The sequence below is a fragment of the Salmo trutta genome, chromosome 14 (assembly GCF_901001165.1).
Source record: "Salmo trutta chromosome 14, fSalTru1.1, whole genome shotgun sequence".
Taxonomy (NCBI): domain Eukaryota; kingdom Metazoa; phylum Chordata; class Actinopteri; order Salmoniformes; family Salmonidae; genus Salmo; species Salmo trutta.
Window position 1 is genome coordinate 64,769,248 of NC_042970.1, and position 18,286 is coordinate 64,787,533.

The 18,286-nt window shown below is 43.6% G+C and overlaps 1 protein-coding gene and 1 long non-coding RNA gene across 3 annotated transcripts in view; one reads left to right on the top strand and one right to left on the bottom strand.

Annotated features, from left to right (window-relative positions):
* The window catches only part of LOC115208644 (uncharacterized), a 35,673-nt gene extending 24,647 nt beyond the window's left edge, over positions 1–11,026 (bottom strand). For both annotated transcript variants that reach the window (XM_029776856.1, XM_029776855.1), the window contains exon 1: positions 10,665–11,026. The gene's annotated coding sequence lies outside the window, so the exon portion shown is untranslated. The remainder of the gene's footprint in view (positions 1–10,664) is intronic.
* The window catches only part of LOC115208645 (uncharacterized), a 23,786-nt gene continuing 5,500 nt past the window's right edge, over positions 1–18,286 (top strand). Inside the window, exon 1 of the long non-coding RNA XR_003881213.1 lies at positions 1–438. This is a non-coding gene — a long non-coding RNA (uncharacterized LOC115208645). The remainder of the gene's footprint in view (positions 439–18,286) is intronic.

The window sequence follows — 18,286 nt, forward strand, 5'->3', positions numbered from 1 at the left end:
GCCTAGAGGAAGTTTTCACCCATTCCAAGACACAACCCAAAGCACACACTCTTTATCTGGCAACTGTTCTACTATTGTCTTAGATGTAGGTCTTAGCAGGTAGGTGGAGTACATTAAACATCCTTTTCAATAGGTATCGAAACTGAAACCTGAAACATTCTGTCACTCTGTCGTTCCACACGCTCAATTTATCTTTCCGGACGGTGCTGCTATGAACAACTTCAAAGTGTCTGTCTGAAAAGTAAACTAATTGACTTTCACAACCTGTCAGAAACTGGTTTCAACTAGTTCAACGGCAGCCAGCGGGGCTTGTGTCCCTGTCAGAACGAGGTTTGTTGCTGAACAAAGCTCGAGGTGACAGTCGGAGGAACACACATCAACAGAGCTTTGCGTTAGGCGGCTGCCAAGGCCATCCACTGAGATATTCACACGGCTGAGGTGAGATAAACACCAACAGGCTGCTGCTGGGTTGATATTAGAAATACCACAAACCTCTGCAAACTGTAGGTTTATGTTGACAGAGGCTTGAACGTAGATATCATCAGAGAATGAGAGACAGACATACAGATCTATGTAACCTATCCCAGAGAGGCTCAGTCTCATGCTGTGCTCAAACAAATGGAACATATCCATTTACCAAGGTCGCAGCCCGCACTGCACTTCAGGTAATTGTATATGGGAACTGAGTGTGTGTACGTGTGTATTTCACCATGTGCATACTTCTACAATATATATAAACTCAGCAAAAAAGAAACGTCCCTTTTTCAGGACCCTGTCTTTCAAAGATAATTCACAAAAATCCAAAGAACTTCACAGATCTTCATTGTAAAGGGTTTAAACACTGTTTCCCATGCTTGGTCACTGAACCATAAACAATTAATGAACATGCACCTGTGGAACGGACGTTAAGACACTAACAGCTTACAGACGGTAGGCAATTAAGGTCACAGTTTTGAAATCTTTGGACACTAAAGAGGCCTGACTACTGACTCTGAAAAACACCAAAAGAAAGATGCCCAGGGTCCCTGCTCATCTGCATGAATGTGTCTTAGGCATGCTGCAAGGAGGCATGAGGACTGCAGATGTGGCCAGGGCAATACATTGCAATATCCGTACTGTGAAACGCCTAACACAGCGTTACAGGGAGACAGGACGGACAGCTGATCGTCCTCGCAGTGGCAGTCCACATGTAACAACACCTGCACCAGATCAGTACATCCGTACATCACACCTGCGGGACAGGTACAGGATGGCAACAACAACTGCCCGAGTTACACCAGGAATGCACAATCCCTCCAGCAGTGCTCAGACTGTCCGCAATAGGCTGGGAGTGGCTGGACTGAGGATTTGTAGGCATGTTGTAAGGCAGGTCCTCACCAGACATCACCGGCAACAACGTCGCCTATGGGCACAAACCCACAATCAGTGGACCAGACAGGACTGGCAAAAAGTGCTCTTCACTGACGAGTTGCGGTTTTGTCTCACCAGGGGTGATGGTCGGATTCACGTTTATCGTCGAAGGAATGAGCGATACACCGAGGCCTGTACTCTGGAGGGGGATCGATTTGGAGGTGGAGGGTCCGTCATGGTCTGGGGTGGTGTGTCACAGCATCATCGGACTGAGCCTGTTGTCATTGCAAGCAATCGCAAAGCTGTGCATTACAGGGAAGACATCCTCCTCCCTAATGGGGTACCCATCCTGCAGGCTCATCCTGACATGACCCTCCAGCATGACAATGCCACCAGCCATATTGCTCGTTCTGTGCGTGATTTCCTGCAAGACAGGAATGTCAGTGTTCTGCCATGGCCAGCGAAGGACCTGTTGGATTGGAGGGTGAGGGCTAGGGCCATTCCCCCCAGAAATGTCCGGGAACTTGCAGATGCCTTGGTGGTAGAGTGGGGTAACATCTCACAGTAAGAACTGGCAAATCTGGTGCAGTCCATGAGGAGGAGATGCACTGCAGTACTTAATGCAGCTGGTGGCCACACCAGATACTGACTGTTACTTTTGACCCCCGCTTTGTTCAGGAACACATTATTCAATTTCTGTTAGACACATGTCTGTGGAACTTGTTCAGTTTACGTCTTAGTTGTTGAATCTTGTTATGTTCATACAAATATTTACACATGTTAAGTTTGCTGAAAAGAAACGCAGTTGACAGTGAGAGGACGTTTCTTTTATTGCTGAGTTTATATACAGTTGAAGTCGGAAGTTTACATACACTTACACTTGGAGTCATTAAAACTCCTTTTTCAACCACTCCACAAATGTCTTGTTAACAAACTATAGTTTTGGCAAGTCTGTTATGACATCTACTTTGCGCATGACAGAAGTACGTTTTCCAACAATTGTTTACAGACAGATTATTTCACTTATAATTCACTGTATCACAATTCCAGTAGGTCAGAAGTTTACATACACTAAGTTGACTGTGCCTTTAAACAGCTTGGAAAATTCCAGAAAATGATCTCATGGCTTTACAAGCTTCTGATAGGCTGATTGACATCATTTCAGTCAATTGGAGGTGTACCTGTGGATATATTTCAAGGCCTACCTTCAAACTCAGTGCCTCTTTGTTTGACATCATGGGAAAATCAAAAGAAATCAGCCAAGACCTCAGAAAAAAAATTGTAGACCTGCACAAGTCTCGTTCATCCTTGGGAGCAATTTCCAAACACCTGAATGTACCACATTCATCTGTACAAACAGTATGCAAGTAGAAACACCATGGGACCACACAGCCGTCATACTGCTCAGGAAGGAGACGCATTCTGTCTCCTAGAGATGAACGTACTTTGGTGCGAAAAGTGCAAATCAATCCCAGAACAACAGCAAAGGACCTTGTGAAGATGCTGGAGGAAACAGGTACAAAAGTATCTATATCCACAGTAAAACAAGTCCTTAATCGTCATAACCTGAAAGGCCGCTCAGCAAGGAAGAAGCCACTGCTCCAAAACTGCCATAAAAAGACAGACTACGGTTTGCAACTGCACATGGGGACAAAGATCGTACTTTTTGGAGAAATGTCCTCTGGTCTGATGAAACAACAATAGAACTGTTTGGCCATAATGACCATCATTATTTTTGGAGGAAAAAGGGGAAGGGTTGCAAGCCGAAGAACACCATCCCAACCGTGAAGCACGGGGGTGGCAGCATCATGTTGTGGGGGTGTTTTGCTGCAGGAGGGACTGGTGCACTTCACAAAATAGATGGCATCATGAGGGAGGAAAATTAAGTGGATATATTGAAGAAACATCTCAAGAGATCAGTCAGGAAGTTAAAGCTTGGTCGCAAATGGGTCTTCCAAATGGACAATGACCCCAAGCATACTTCCAAAGTTGTGGCAAAATGGCTTAAGGACATCAAAGTCAAGGTATTGGAGTGGCCATCACAAAGCCCTGACCTCAATCCCATAGAAAATGTGTGGGCAGAACTAAAAAAGCGTGTGCGAGCAAGGAGGCCTACAAACCTGACTCAGTTACATCAGCTCAGTCAGGAGGAATGTGCCAAAATTCACCCAACTTACTAGGATTAAATGTCAGGAATTGTGAAAAACTGAGTTGAAATGTATTTGGCTAAGGTGTATGTAAACTTCCGACTTCAACTGTATATCCAGTACCAGTCCAAAGTTTGGACACACCTACTCATTCAAGGGTTTTTCTATATTTTTACTATTTTTCTTCATTGTGGAATAATATTGAAGACATCAAAACTATGAAATAACACATGGAATCATGTAGTAACCAAAAAAGTGTATTACATTTCAGTTTATTCAAAGTAGCCACCCTTTGTCTTGATGACAGCTTTGCACACACTTGGAATTCTCTTAATCAGCTTCATGAGGTAGTGACATGGAATGCATTTCAAATAACAGGGGTGCCTTGTTAAAAGTTCATTTGTGGAATTTATTTCCTTCTTAATGCATTTGAGCCAATCAGTTGTGTTGTGACAAGGTAGGGGTGGCATACAGAAGATAGCCCTGTTAGGTAAAAGACCAAGTCTATATTATGTCAAAAACAGCTTAAATAAGAAAAGAGAAACGACAGTCCATCATTACTTTTAAGACATCAAGGTCAATCAATAGGGACCATTTAAAAATAAAAAAAATTCTTCAAGTGCAGTCGCAAAAACAATCAAGCGCTATGAGACCCAGAGTTACCTCTGCTGTAGAGGATAAGTTCTGTCGGTGAAATTCATACCGAGAGAGACTGTAATTTCTTCAGACAATCGTCTGTATTTAATATTGATTCATTATTGCAATTACGAAACTAGGCAACCCAACAGTCTGTACACAAATGCAGAGTTATTTATATAGCTGACACAAAGAAATCTTAGTCATGGTTGGTTATCCAGTCGTTATCTGCACGGGGTTGTTGTCTTAACCCCAACCTGGCTTAGTTTCCCAGTTGCAAGGATGATTTTGAGACAATGATGGATTGTTCTACTCCTAAGCTATCTCTAGTTAAACACATTTGTGTCTATGCAATACAGAATTTAACTCATTTGTCATCTCAAGCCATCTATAGTGGCCATACTCCCAGATTAGCTGCAGGGAACTAGATTGGAGACAATAAAAGCACAGCATTAGCAGGACAGAAATATCTTCCTATTTGTTAAGTATTAATTGCTAACTATTAATATCAAACAAATCAGGTAAATACGTAATTTTTCTATCACAGTTCATTAGAGTTAACTGCAGCTCAGATTGGAGCCCAAATAAATGCTTCGCAGAGTTCAAGTAACAGACACATCTCAACATCAACTGTTCAGAGGAAACTGCGTGAATCAGGCCTTCATGGTCAAATTGGTGCAAAGAAACCACTACTAAAGGACACCAATATTAAGAAGAGACTTGCTTTGGCCAAGAAAGACGAGCAATAGACATTAGACCGGTGGAAATCTGTCCTTTGGTCTGATGAGTCCAAATGTGAGATTTTTGGTTCCAACTGCCGTGTCTTGTGAGATGCAGAGTAGGTGAATGGATGATCTCTGCATGTGTTGTTCCCACAGTGAAACATGGAGGAGGAGGTGTGATGGTGTGAGGGTACTTTGGTGGTGACACCGTCAGTGATTTATTTAGAATTCAAGGCACACTTAATCAGCATTGCTACCACAGCATTCTGCTGCGAAATGCCATCCCATCTGGTTTGCGTTAGTGGGACTATCATTTGTTTTTAAACAGGACAGCGACCTAAAACACACCTCCAGGCTGTGTAAGGGCTATTTGACCAAGAAGGAAAGTGATGGAGGGTTGCATCAGATGACCTGGCCTCCACAATCACCTGACCTCAGGTGCCCAGCATATGTGGGAACTCCTTCAAGAATAAACATATTTTGATTTGTTTAACACTTTTTTGGTTACTACATGATTCCATATGTTTTGATATCTTCTATATTATTCTACAATGTAAAAAATAAAGAAAAGCCCTTGAATGAGTAGGTGTGTCCAACTTTTGGCTGATACTCTATACAGATATGGAGGAATTTTGCTTGTTGAAGCGCTACCTTTTCCTCCCCTTTCCTGTCCTTTCCTGTTTCCCTTATACAATAGTGCCTGGTTAAGGGAGGATGCCGTTGCAGGGGTCTCTTGTACATTCCAAGAAGATCATGCCTACTGCACAGTACTTTCCAGAGAACAAAGGGAGGATAGGCTAATTCAACAATAACACTGATTCCTTTTGACCTGTTTCAACCTGTCTAATCTGTCTATTTACCGACAATGACAGATAAAGGGTGCACACACTGCCCAACTTTTTGAATTCTCCTCTCGATTCCTCTTTTTTACAACTTTGGCACAGTGTGAGATACCAATTTCATGTATGAACTTGGAAACTGTGAACCGTCCCAGCAAACATGACCCTATTGATGTTTACCCATGTGGGTATTCGGTGGGCAAGGGCTAGCCCACACCTGCCCAACACAGGCTAGCCCACAGAAATCCCACATAAGCCCAACACGGGCTAGCCTGCGAGCCCAGCTCCGGATAGCCCACACCAAGCCCAGCTAGAGGCAGGCCCTCATTATAATATTTGGAGGCGTGGTTTGTACACATTATTTTTGTGCAACCATGGCTGAGTGTGTCGTTCCAGTTTAAGTTTTCTGTTGGGCGATGCCCAATTTTTCTGTACAATGCCGATGATGAAGTTCTTAAAAAGTGTGTGTGAAATTTGTATAAACTAGGGTACCTGTGAGGATTTTCTACACTGGACAACTTGTTACAGCTGTAATAATGCCAAAGTCATTATTAAGATATAAGGGGGATTATTGCTAAACTCAATAAAATTCACAAGTTAGTTTAAAACCCTTTATCATGGTTGGTGTTTTGGCGGATTTGTCCAAAATCGTGTGACATAAAACATTTACTTTTCAGTCCTTGCATTTATGGCAGTGTAAATTGTCGTTATATCATATATTTAGCATTAATCAGTTAAATTAGACATTGAACCCTGTAAGAATCCTGGATCTAGCTGTCAGACAGTTTTTTGTATAGAGATCTTCAAAATGCAGTGTAACTATGTATCATTTCGTATCTCCTGCACGAAATGCACTGTTAGGGCTAGGAACACAAGCATTTCGCTACACTTGCAATAACATCTGCTATAAGGTTATATCCCAAAGTTGGGATACAGGCTTTATTGACTAAGCACATCCTTCTGAGTACATGGCAAACTACAGATGTGTGGAATAATGGGTCAAAGGTGAGGTTTTGTATGTGAGAAAGGATTATCCCCCAGCCAGATAGCATTTGCTGTGAACACTGTTCTAATTGTACAAAAACCATAGTTTGGCCCCTAAGACAAGGTTCTTCTTATCAGCTGCCAATGTCAGAGCCATCTCCTCCCTGGTACCTCACAGTACACTAACACCAATTCAATCTATGGAATCAGTTGCTAGCCCAAATCTCAGAAGCCAGCTCAGTTCACACAGACACAGATGAGGGAGTACTGAGAAACCTTATTCGATGCATAAACAGTATTAAAACATAATCTTGTAATTTTCTACCATAAAGGCCACTCTAAAATGTGCAGTTTTTTGTCACACAACACAATGCCACAGAGGTTTTGAGGGAGCATGCAATTGGCATGCTGACTGCAGTAATGTCCACCAGAGCTGTTGCCAGAGAATTGAATGTTAATTTCTCTACTATAAGCCGCCTCCAACATAGTTTTAGAGAATTTGGCAGTATGTCCAACCGGCCTCACAACCGCAGACCACGTGTATGGGCAGGCATACGCTACGGACAACGAACACAAATGCATTTTGTGAGGCCCATTTATTTCAACGTATCTGTGACCAACAGATGCATATCTGTATTCCCAGTCATGTGAAATCCATAGATTAGGGCCTACGGAATTTATTTCAATTGACTGATTTCCTCATATGAACTGTAACTCAGTAAAATCTTTGAAATTGTTGCATGTTCTAGAGATTCTGAGTCAGAGTCCAGGCTCTGTCGCAGCCAGCCAATACTGGGAGACCCATGGGGCGGTGCACAATTGGCCCAGCACCGTCCGGGTTAGGGGAGGGTTTGGCCGGCAGGGATGTCCGTGTTCCATCGCGCACTAGTGACTCCTGTGGGGGGCAGGAGCAGTGCACGCTGACACGGTCGCCAGCAGTACGGTGTTTCCTCTGACACGTTGGTGCGGCTGGCTTCCAGGTTAAGTGGGCATTGAGTCAAGAAAAGCTGTAAAGCTGTCATCAAGGCAAACGGTGTCTACTTTGAAGAATCTAAAATCTAAAATATATTTTGATTTGTGTAACACTTTTTTGGATACTACATGATTCCATATGTGTTATTTCATAGTTTTGATGTCTTCACTATTATTCTACAATGTAGAAAATAGTAAAAATAAAGACAAACCCTTGAATGAGTAGGTTTGTCCAAACTTTTGACTGGTACTGTATGTGGAACTGCATAAAAAATCATATTTTGGGGGGTTTGAAACCATTTTGAAATGTTGATCTGAATGTCGCATATCGGCCCCATTATTTATAAAGACCCGTATGAAAAACATAACAGTTTCTCTTGTATAAATATATGTATGATAGCAACAACTTAGTTGTGTTTCTGATACATACGTTTAATAAAATTGTAATTAATAATTAAAATACATTTCTATTAAATGTTGGCAGCCTACATGTGGCCAATATTTTAGCCCTCATTAGGCCAATGTGGACATGTTTCCTGGGGTGCTGAGGCAGCTGTTTTGTAATGGCATTACTCACATGGCCTGAGGGCTCAATCACTGTTGGGCAACCAGGGAAAGTTATTATAGGGAAGTATGATGGCCTGAAGCTACACAACATGTTAACATACACCACCAACACAGCAAAGGCAAAGACGCAGCAAAGGCTTAACTTGAACCTTGCAGGAGATGGAGTGGGAATTTTCATATGGTGGTTAGCAGTGGCAATTTTAGCATGTACATCTTGGTGGGGCAAAAAAATAAAAAAATGTGGGATGCATGCCAGGAAGCCACAACAGAACGCTAAACAATACATTAATTGCACTATAACGGTTACAAACGATGCCCACAACAGCAACACCTTACCACTGCTACACCTGGCTTTCAGCGGAGCCTTGTCTGGCAGCGAAACAATGAATTCAGCCTCATTTACTGCCTTTCAAAAACACATGGCTGACTTGCTTAAACAAATGTGGTTTCTACTGACAATTGAGATATACAAACTATGGCATAAGAGGCAATCCGTAATTTCGATTAAGACATTAATGAGCGAGCGACGACAGACGTAGTCAATATAACTAGTTGTTCACACGTTTGAAATGTACAGTGACACAATTCAGAACATGGGCCATTTTTACAGTGTATTCTCTGTACAACAAGTTAGAACGATAGGATAAATAAATGGGGCATATAAACACACAATGAAAGCTCTTACAATATTCAATGACATTTCTCTAAAACAGCTTATAGGCTACATGTGCATCACCAAGTTAGAATAGTAGGCGAAATTAGACCAAATTATTATGGTGAGGCACATTGAACGAGATTAGGGGGTCTTTGCGTGTCAAAAAAGATACACATCATATATCACTATTTGACGCGTTAAATAAGCTTTTAACTTGACACGCCCAATAACACAATTCTATAATAGAATATTGTGTGTGCTGAATTTGCACGTGCAAGCCAAGCACCACAACTACTATCATTTGCACTGTCAAAGCTGTATGAAGCAAGCACACACCGGCCACAAACGATGTGTGTACAATACCGCGTTGGTGAAAATAGACCAAATCCTACCTCCATGATGCCATCTATTTTGTGAAGTGCACCAGTCCCTCCTGCAGCAAAGCACCCCCACAACATGATGCTGCCACCCCCATGCTTCATGGTTGGGATGGTGTTCTTCAGCTTACAAACATCCCCCTTTTTCTTCCAAACATAACGATGGTCATTATGGCCAAACAGTTCAATTTTTGTTTCATCAGACCAGAGGACATTTCTCCAAAAAGTACGATCTTTGTCCCCATGTGCAGTTGCAAACCGTAGTCTGGCTTTTTTATGGCGGTTTTGGAGCAGTGGCTTCTTCCTTGCTGAGCGGCCTTTCAGGTTGTATCAATACAGGACTCGTTTTACTGTGGATATAGATACTTTTGTACCTGTTTCCTCCAGCATCTTCACAAGGTCCTTTGCTGTTGTTCTGGGATTGATTTGCACTTTTCGCACCAAAGTACGTTCATCTTTAGGAGACAGAATGCGTCTCCTTCCTGAGCGGTATGACAGCTGTGTGGTCCCATGGTGTTTATACTTGCGTACTATTGTTTGTACAGATGAATGTGGTACCTTCAAGCATTTGGAAATTTCTCCCAAGGATGAACCAGACTTGTGGAGGTCTCCAAAAAATGTTCTGATTTCTTTTGAGTTTCCCATGATGTCAAGCAGCCTATCAGAAACTTGTAAAGCCATGAGATAATTTTCTGGAATTTTCTAAGCTGTTTAAAGGCACAGTCAATTTAGTGTATGTAAACTTCTGACCCACTGGAATTGTGATACAGTGCATTATAAGTGAAATAATATGTCTGTAAACAATTGTTGGAAAAATTACTTGTCATGCACAAACTAGATGTCATAACCGACTTGCCAAAACTATAGTTTGTTAACAAGAAATTTGTGGAGTGGTTGAAAAACAAGTTTTAATGACTCCAACCTAAGTGTATGTAAACTTCTGACTTCAACTGTGTATATGTATATATTTTTTGTTCCAAAAATATGGGGCTCAAAACCCCACCTGCCCTGAAAAGCAGGTCGCCACTGGTGGTTAGGGTTGAATAGGGTTTGCAACATTTTTGTAGCTTTCCCAAAAGTATTTCTGGCAAAGCTCTGAATTTTAGGAAAGTGACGTTTTGAAACCATACTCTTACTTCTATGTCTGCACTGTAGCAAAGAGAGAGCATCTATAACTGCAGTGAAACAGTATCATGACAATGCATATTCTCATAATCGCAACAGAGCACTCACCCTAGCACTGAAACATGAATCCACAGAGGATTATCAGTTCTTGCTAGCAATCAGACATCCAGCTATTGTTAAGACCCAGTACACTGCACCAAGTACAGCAGCTATAAACGTCATCTTACTGTTGCTCTACTGTACAGTTAGAACCGTTCGTTAATATTGAAAGTAGCAATCCACGTACATACCTTGTCTTGCCTGGCTGCTTGTGAAATATGAACTGATTGCTTCTTAGTTTTGCTTTCCTTATTTAACAAACTGCTATTTCAGTAGGGTATTTCCTGTAACCCTTTCCATGGTGCCTGGTTCAGGTTCATACGCAGGAAGTTGTATAACACCGTCTTAACATGAAGTCACTTCTCTATTGGAAAGTGGACTTTCCTTGTTGGTTACGTCACCCTCCTTGTGATTATATCCTGTATATAAAGATATACATATTTGTGCTGTTTAATGTTGTTTGGCATTGACAAATACCATTCGAGATCTGGGACCAGGCTATAATGCCTGGTCCCAGATCACATTACCCCAAGAAATCAGTACACCCTAGAGATAGAACCGCAGAGGATAAGTAGAGAATAGCTGTATGTCTATGTACTAATTCCCTCTCATAGCAACTCAGCGAGCTGAAGTAAGCTTCTGTTATTGCCAAGGGCATTATGGGTCCCTAAATATTTAAAAGAAACTCTATCGATCAGCTTCGCTGAGGGCCACATAGAAGCATTTCTTTCAGTGGTCTAGTAAAACATGGACTGCGTCCCAAATGGTCCTCAATCCCTATATAGTAGGGATCTGGATCCATAGGGTTCTAGTCAAAAGTAGTGCACTACACAGTGAATAGGGTACCATTTGGGGCACAGCCATGCTTTAGTGGCATAGTTCTTAAAGAGTGTTGTGCAACTGTTTGAAATAGGAGAAACCTTATCACCCCGGTGTAGAGAATGCCGTAGTGTGTCATGCTTCAACGAGAACAATTTATTGATGTCACAACCCAGCTCAAATCAGTCAGTCAGCCATACAGCATTTCTATAGAGCTGAATTTCTATACTGCTTTACAAAGCTATTAGTCACAGATGAATGCTTCGCATTCAACGCTGATGAATAGATATTATTAATCTCCCTCCCTCCCTTCCTTCCTTTCTCCTCAGTGGCCCACGTTTTGTTATCAATCCTTTTAGCCATGCTCCTCTGTCCCTGTCTGTTTCACTCCCTTTCCATCTCACTCACTCACTCACTCACTCACTCACTCACTCTCCCTCTCCCTCCCTTACACCTGCTCTCCTTCCCCCATCTTGGTCCATTGATCGGCTGGCCTCAGAAATTGTGAAAGACTCCAGCCACCCAAGTCATAGACTGTTCTCTCTGTTACCGCACGGCAAGCGGTACCAATGCACCAAGTCTGGAACCAACAGGACCCTGAACAGCTTCTACCCCCAAGCCATAAGACTGCTAAATAATTAGTTAAATAGCTTCCTGGACTATCTGCATTAGTACATATCTACCTCAATTACCTCATACCCCTCACATCGACTCGGTACTGGTACTTCGTGTATATAGCCAAGTTATCGTTACTTATTGTGTATTTATTATTACTTTTATTGTTACGTGTTTTACTTTTCTAGTATTTCTCTATTTTCTTTCTTTCTGCATTGCTAGGAAGGGCCTGTAAGTAAGCATTTCACTGTCTACTCCTGATTTTTACGACGCATGTGACAAATAACATTTGATTGGTCTGAGCCAAGCTCCCTTAGGCACCCAGCCACATGAATATACAACCCTGGCCTGCTACAGGGCCTTCTGTTTTAATGAGACGCGCACACACACACACACACACACACACACACACACACACACAGATCCAGGTAAATAATTACCTGGGCTGCGGAGGAATCCCTTTGGCATTTAACATGAGGCCCATGTCTCACGGATGAATGGGTGATTTATGTGTGAAAGTCAGGGGCCGTGGCTCAAACCCATGCTGGTGGTGTGTGTGTGTGTGTGTGTGTGTGTGTCTGTGTGTGTGCAGGGGCTAGTTCTGTAGTGAAAGATGGATATTAAAACTGACAGGCAGGAGAAATGGGAAAAACAGTAGGAATCCTCATGTCTTACAAGCTGGCGGGTGTGACTAAGACAACGAAAGAGGTGGGGGGGGGGTCTCTAGGTAGAGTAGAGAGAGTCGGCTGTGGAACAGTGGGGATGGATCAGTAGAGACACTGCATGGAAAACCTCCTCTCCTGCCTGTACAGACAGAGACCAGGTGTATTGATCTAGCATACCTACCGCTTGCAAAGTAAACAGAACCCTAAATCAATAGACTCGCTGTTCCTTTCATGTGGCAGTTGGTGAAAACGAAAAATCGTATTAAATGGGTGAGCGCTTCCCGCTTTCTGCGCTCTGGGTCATTTCATTTGAATAGAGATGTTGTAAGAGTGCGGCAGTTCATCCGTTTGCTGAACAACAAGGGGCTGAGTTTGTTAGTGTGTAGCTCTGTGTTGTTGTTTTTGTCGCACTGCTTTGCTTTATCTTGGCCAGGTCGCAGTTGTAAATGACAACTCAACTGGCCTACCTGGGCAAATAAAGGTGAAATATATATATATTTTTAATTACTCCCTTCAGCCCCCAACTTTCCACCCCATGAAACCTAATGTCTACACTGACCCTCATATGTGTTCAGAGTTTGTAGCGTCCTGAGAATTCCTGTCTGGGTCAGTACACAGCACCATCTCTGCAGCCATCTGTAGACAAGCATATTAGGGCATAATGGACTTGTCTCATAGCCCCCAGTGCTCAGCTGGAGTGTGTGTGTGTGTGTGTGTGCACTTACGTGTGTATTAAGGAAAGACTTAGTGTGCACACGTTTGTGCGAGTATCTATGGGTAAGTGTGTATGCACGTGTACGTGTGTGATACTGTGTGTGTGTGACTCTGTACGTGCCTTGGCCTTGATAGGAGCAGTGCAGGCTGATGAGCTGTGTACTCTGGGAGTGGAATCTTTTCTCTTTGTTTAGCATTCCATTTCCTCCTGGCCGTCAGCCGATCAATAATGTCATTCTTAACCAGTCAGTGCTGCGCTGGGCTGAGACTTCAGTAATTACCTTCTCCATTATCGGACCACATCTCCCATTATACTGTAAGCAGCTTTCATTACCCTCCTCTCTGCTGCCACTGCCAGGCCCTGCCAAGGGCCAAAATACATACCCAGGAAGTCATGTGAGCACACACACCAACTCAATCTTATCCTTGCAGATACATTCACATGTACACACACACACACACTCAATTTGGCAGCCAGTGTACCCATCACAGAACATTGACTTGGTAATGTCCAATGTAGTAATTATATTTCTATGTGGCTGATCACCCAGTGGTCAGAGTATTTTAGCCTGGAGTCAGAGACAAAGAGCTAACGTCTCTCTGTATATACAGTAGGTCAGTATTTATTCAACGACCTTTGAGCCAAGCCGATTCATCTCTTTGACCAACGATATCTTTTTGACCAATAGGTCTATTCTTGCTATTTGACCAATCAAATTTTGATTGCCAAATATAGTTTTGACACTGCAGTTATCTGGGTAGATTTCAAGGAGACAATAATGTCTTTTCTATAGGCTTGTGAAATTTATGAAAAGAGCACAACCACAATCTAAAGACCCATATCATTATATTCTCCCTGAGTGTCTAATAAATGAGTCCTTTTCTTTGTACTTAGGCATGCGTGGCCTGACCCGTGAAAAGGAAATGCAAAGGAAACCGTTATCCACCTGCATTCACTCTGGCACCATGTTCCGCTTCTTTTATATTACTCTGCTATCTCCCTGAATCAATGGCAGTGTGCTCATGGTGTCAGGAAACTTCAATTAGCTCTCTGCCACGCTCCGTTGCACGCTCTGTCCTTTCTCCGTGAGAGGGCCTTAAATCGTCTGAAATACCACGGCCATTAAGTGTTAACGCCCTAATGTCTGTTTAAACAGGATACAGAAACAGGCAGGCAAGGCAAAGACCCTCTGTGCACTCTTAGTCATGATGCAGATCCCTTTGGAGTCAGTGGTGTTTCTGTAATGTGCAGAGGATAACAGGTTGAGCAGAAACACAGGAAGTCTTTAATGATTTTGTTTTGGAATATTGGGTCATCAGTTCACCCCACAGGAGGTTTGTGGCACCTTAATTGGGGAGAACATACTCGCGGTAATGACTGGATCGAAATGAGTGGAATGGTATGTAATACATTAAACACATGGTTTCCAAGTGTTTGATGCTTTTCCATTAACTCCGTTCCGGCCATTATTATGAGCCATTCTCCCCTCAGCCCAGTATGTTTTTGTTATGATCTGCCTTTAGCTTTGCAAATGCCTTTGAAAGGCTAAGGAATATTATACAGACTAGACTGCCGCTAGCTAGGGTCTGTAACTGTTGCCACCACATCAGGTCAAGGTCAAGTATTGACTTATTCTGCGGTATCCAGACTGTCTAGCCTGTCTGAAAATAGAATGTCATCCTCTCCTGTCTCTGGCAAACCCCGTTGCCTTCAATATACTGATATATTGAACTGCGGCAGAAGCTAAATTAAATCACTAAACTGTATTTAACACAGATACCACAGCCACTGTAAGAAAAAATGACCACTGACTTTCCTCCCCAAGGACATTCCCGAGGTCCATAGATGCTAAGTTCGAAACGTCCAAATGGTCGACATAACCACGATAATCCATGCAGCACCTGGGAGAATAGAAAGAAAGCGAAATAACAAAATGCACTTGTGAATGTCTCCTTTTTGATGCCCTCTCCCCTGACAACTGATGGATGGGTGTTTAATGGAGGGGACCCGTGGCTGATGCCAGTGGGGTGTGAAAGGCACATTGGCAAAGCGTGAGAGCCCGCCAGCCAGGACTGGCACAGCTAGAGCTTACGCCAGCCATTATGCCCGTGCAGGTCAACTCAGCTTCACCACACGACAGAACCCACCGTTCTCACAAAGGTGAATTCATTAAAGGTAAACTGCCCCTTAAAACCAACTTCTCTGGATTTAAACTGCCCATGTGGCATCGATATGAGTAAGAAACACTAATTCTAGTGTCAAAATTGACTACAAGTGTAAATTGGATCATTTTGGTCATAAAGTCAGTCTCTTTCAAAATAGAGTTTAGTCAGATTTCAGACTTCCTTGAGGGTTTGGTTTGGATTACAATTATGACAACAATTCATGGCCATTTTTGACCTGTTAACACGTTATGGCACCGTGTTTTCTGTGACTGGGCGAGTTCGCTTTGCATGGCCTGGTGCCCCGGTTGGGCGGAGACCTCTCCTTAGGAGGACCAATGGAATGGTCGAACATGAGCAAACCCTGCCCACCAGTGGCACCGGGTCACACAAAACGAATTTGCCCACTGGAACCTCTTCCCCAGACAACATGTGGTTAGAACTTGCCCTTGTATCAGGAAATAGCTACTCTAGTGATAATGGGCTTCCATAAAGTTCAGCAAACTTCGGGAGATGACCTGGATGTGGATTACATCCGACTAGTTTCTATTTTGGTTGTCAACCGTCAAACCTGAGACTAGTGTGTTGGTAAGTAGCTAAGTTTTGTTTGTAGCTAGCTAGCTGCATGTCATAAGTTTTACCGGCAGGTAGCCTAGTGGTTAGAGCGTTGGGCCAGTAACCAAAAGGTTGCAAGATCAAATCCCAGAGCTGACAAGGTAAAAATATGTAGTTCTGCCCCTGAACAAGGCAGTTGACACACTGTTCCTAGGCTGTCGTTGTAAATAAGAATTTGTTCTTAACTGACTTGCTGCTATGATACTGTGCAACTAGCTAAATACATAGCCTCTCCCGAATCTTCAATGTGAGAGGAAGATTTGCATAGCTAACATTATGAATATAAGTATTACTTATACGCTCCCATTAATCTATACTGTTATTTTCATGCTTTGCTTAAGTTTAATAACATTCCCATCCATCCATTTTGTGAATTTTACTACATTTCTGCAAGTGTGTGTTTACTGTGTATTCATTTGAAGTCGTTATGTTGAGTCATGTTTGAGTTTGACTTCGAGCTCCAAGCTTGCCAAGGTGACACCCAAAATAAAATGGACTTGGCTTTGATTACCATCTCCTCTGCTTGGATACCCCCTCCCACTAGGCTGATCATTACGACCAACCCAAACGCCTGCCAAATGATTGTAGGCCAGCCCGCCAAGCGGTTGGAGACAGAAATGTGAGAAATGCCCTTCCAATGGTGTCACCCTGACAACCTGTTTAAGGGTACTTCCTGACATGTCGATTAAAAGTCACTTATCTTATTTCTGCTATTTCTGCCACTCGCCTTTTTAAAGACCCACTCCTCAATGGGTAGGCCTATATACAATGAATTTAAATCAGGGGTGTCAAACTCATTCCACGGTGGGCCGTGTGTTTGCAGGTTTTGGGTTTTTCCTTTCAATTAAGACCTAGACAACCAGGTGAAGGGAGTTCTTTACTAATTAGTGACCTTAATTCATCAATCAAGTACAAGGGTGGAGCAAAAACCCACAGACACTTTGCCCTCCATGGAATGAGTTTAACATCATTTAAATGATCAAAACCAGCTGGACATATCAGAGAATGGGCCTTTAATACAGGCTTTGATTCAGCCAGACTCACAGATACCCCGCTGCTTTAAAGGATGTTAAATTGGTCTTCTTCTAAGGTCCTGTGTCGCCATCTCCTCACTTGTCCTTCTTTACGATTCACCTACCGCTGTGCTGCTTTGGCATGAGATCACACGTTCCCAGTGCGAGCGAGCTCGGGATCAGGAAACACCGCTGACTCATTCCCGGCTAACTTTCCCAGATGCTGCGAACTCCATGACATTCTGTTGTTTTGAGTTTTCCCCTGGTTTTTCCACGTTTGTGTTGTTACATTAAATTAGGGGGGGGACATAAGTATTCAGCTGGCATGGCGGCAACGGTGGTGTGGCAGCCTGTGCGTGTCATAGCCAATCACGTTCAAAGTGACAAACTGGTGGTGACACCTCGCCGTGACTAAATAAATTATGGAGTGTGGAGCTGAGGGAGAAGAGGGCTGGGTGTTTCTATCATCTTTATGGGCGCTATACAGGCTACACTCCCCCTCTCTCTCTGACTCTCTCCCCCCTCTCTCTCTCTGACTCTCTCCCCCCTCTCTCTCTCTGACTCTCCCCCCTCTCTCTCTGACTCTCCCCCCCTCTCTCTCTGACTCTCCCCCCCTCTCTCTCTGACTCTCCCCCTCTCTCTCTCTCTGACTCCCCCTCTCTCTCTCTGACTCTCCCCCCTCTCTCTCTGACTCTCCCCCCCTCTCTCTCTGACTCTCCCCCCCTCTCTCTGACTCTCCCCCTCTCTCTCTCTCTCTCCCCCTCCTCTCTCTCTGACTCTCCCCCTCTCTCTCTCTGACTCTCCCCCTCTCTCTCTCTGACTCTCCCCTCTCTCTCTGACTCTCCCCCTCTCTCTCTGACTCTCCCCCTCTCTCTCTCTCTGACTCTCCCCCTCTCTCTCTGACTCTCCCCCCCTCTCTCTCTCTCTCTGACTCTCCCCCCCTCTCTCTCTCTCTGACTCTCCCCTCTCTCTCTCTCTGACTCTCCCCCTCTCTCTGACTCTCCCTCTCTCTCTCTCTGACTCTCCCCCTCACTCTCTGACTCTCCCCCCTTTCTCTGACTCTCCCCCTCTCTCTCTCTGACTCTCCCCCTCACTCTCTCTCTGACTCTCCCCCCCTCTCTCTGACTCTCCCCCCTTTCTCTCTGACTCTCCCCCCCTCTCTCTCTGACTCTCCCCCCTCTCTCTCTGACTCTCCCCCTCTCTCCCCCT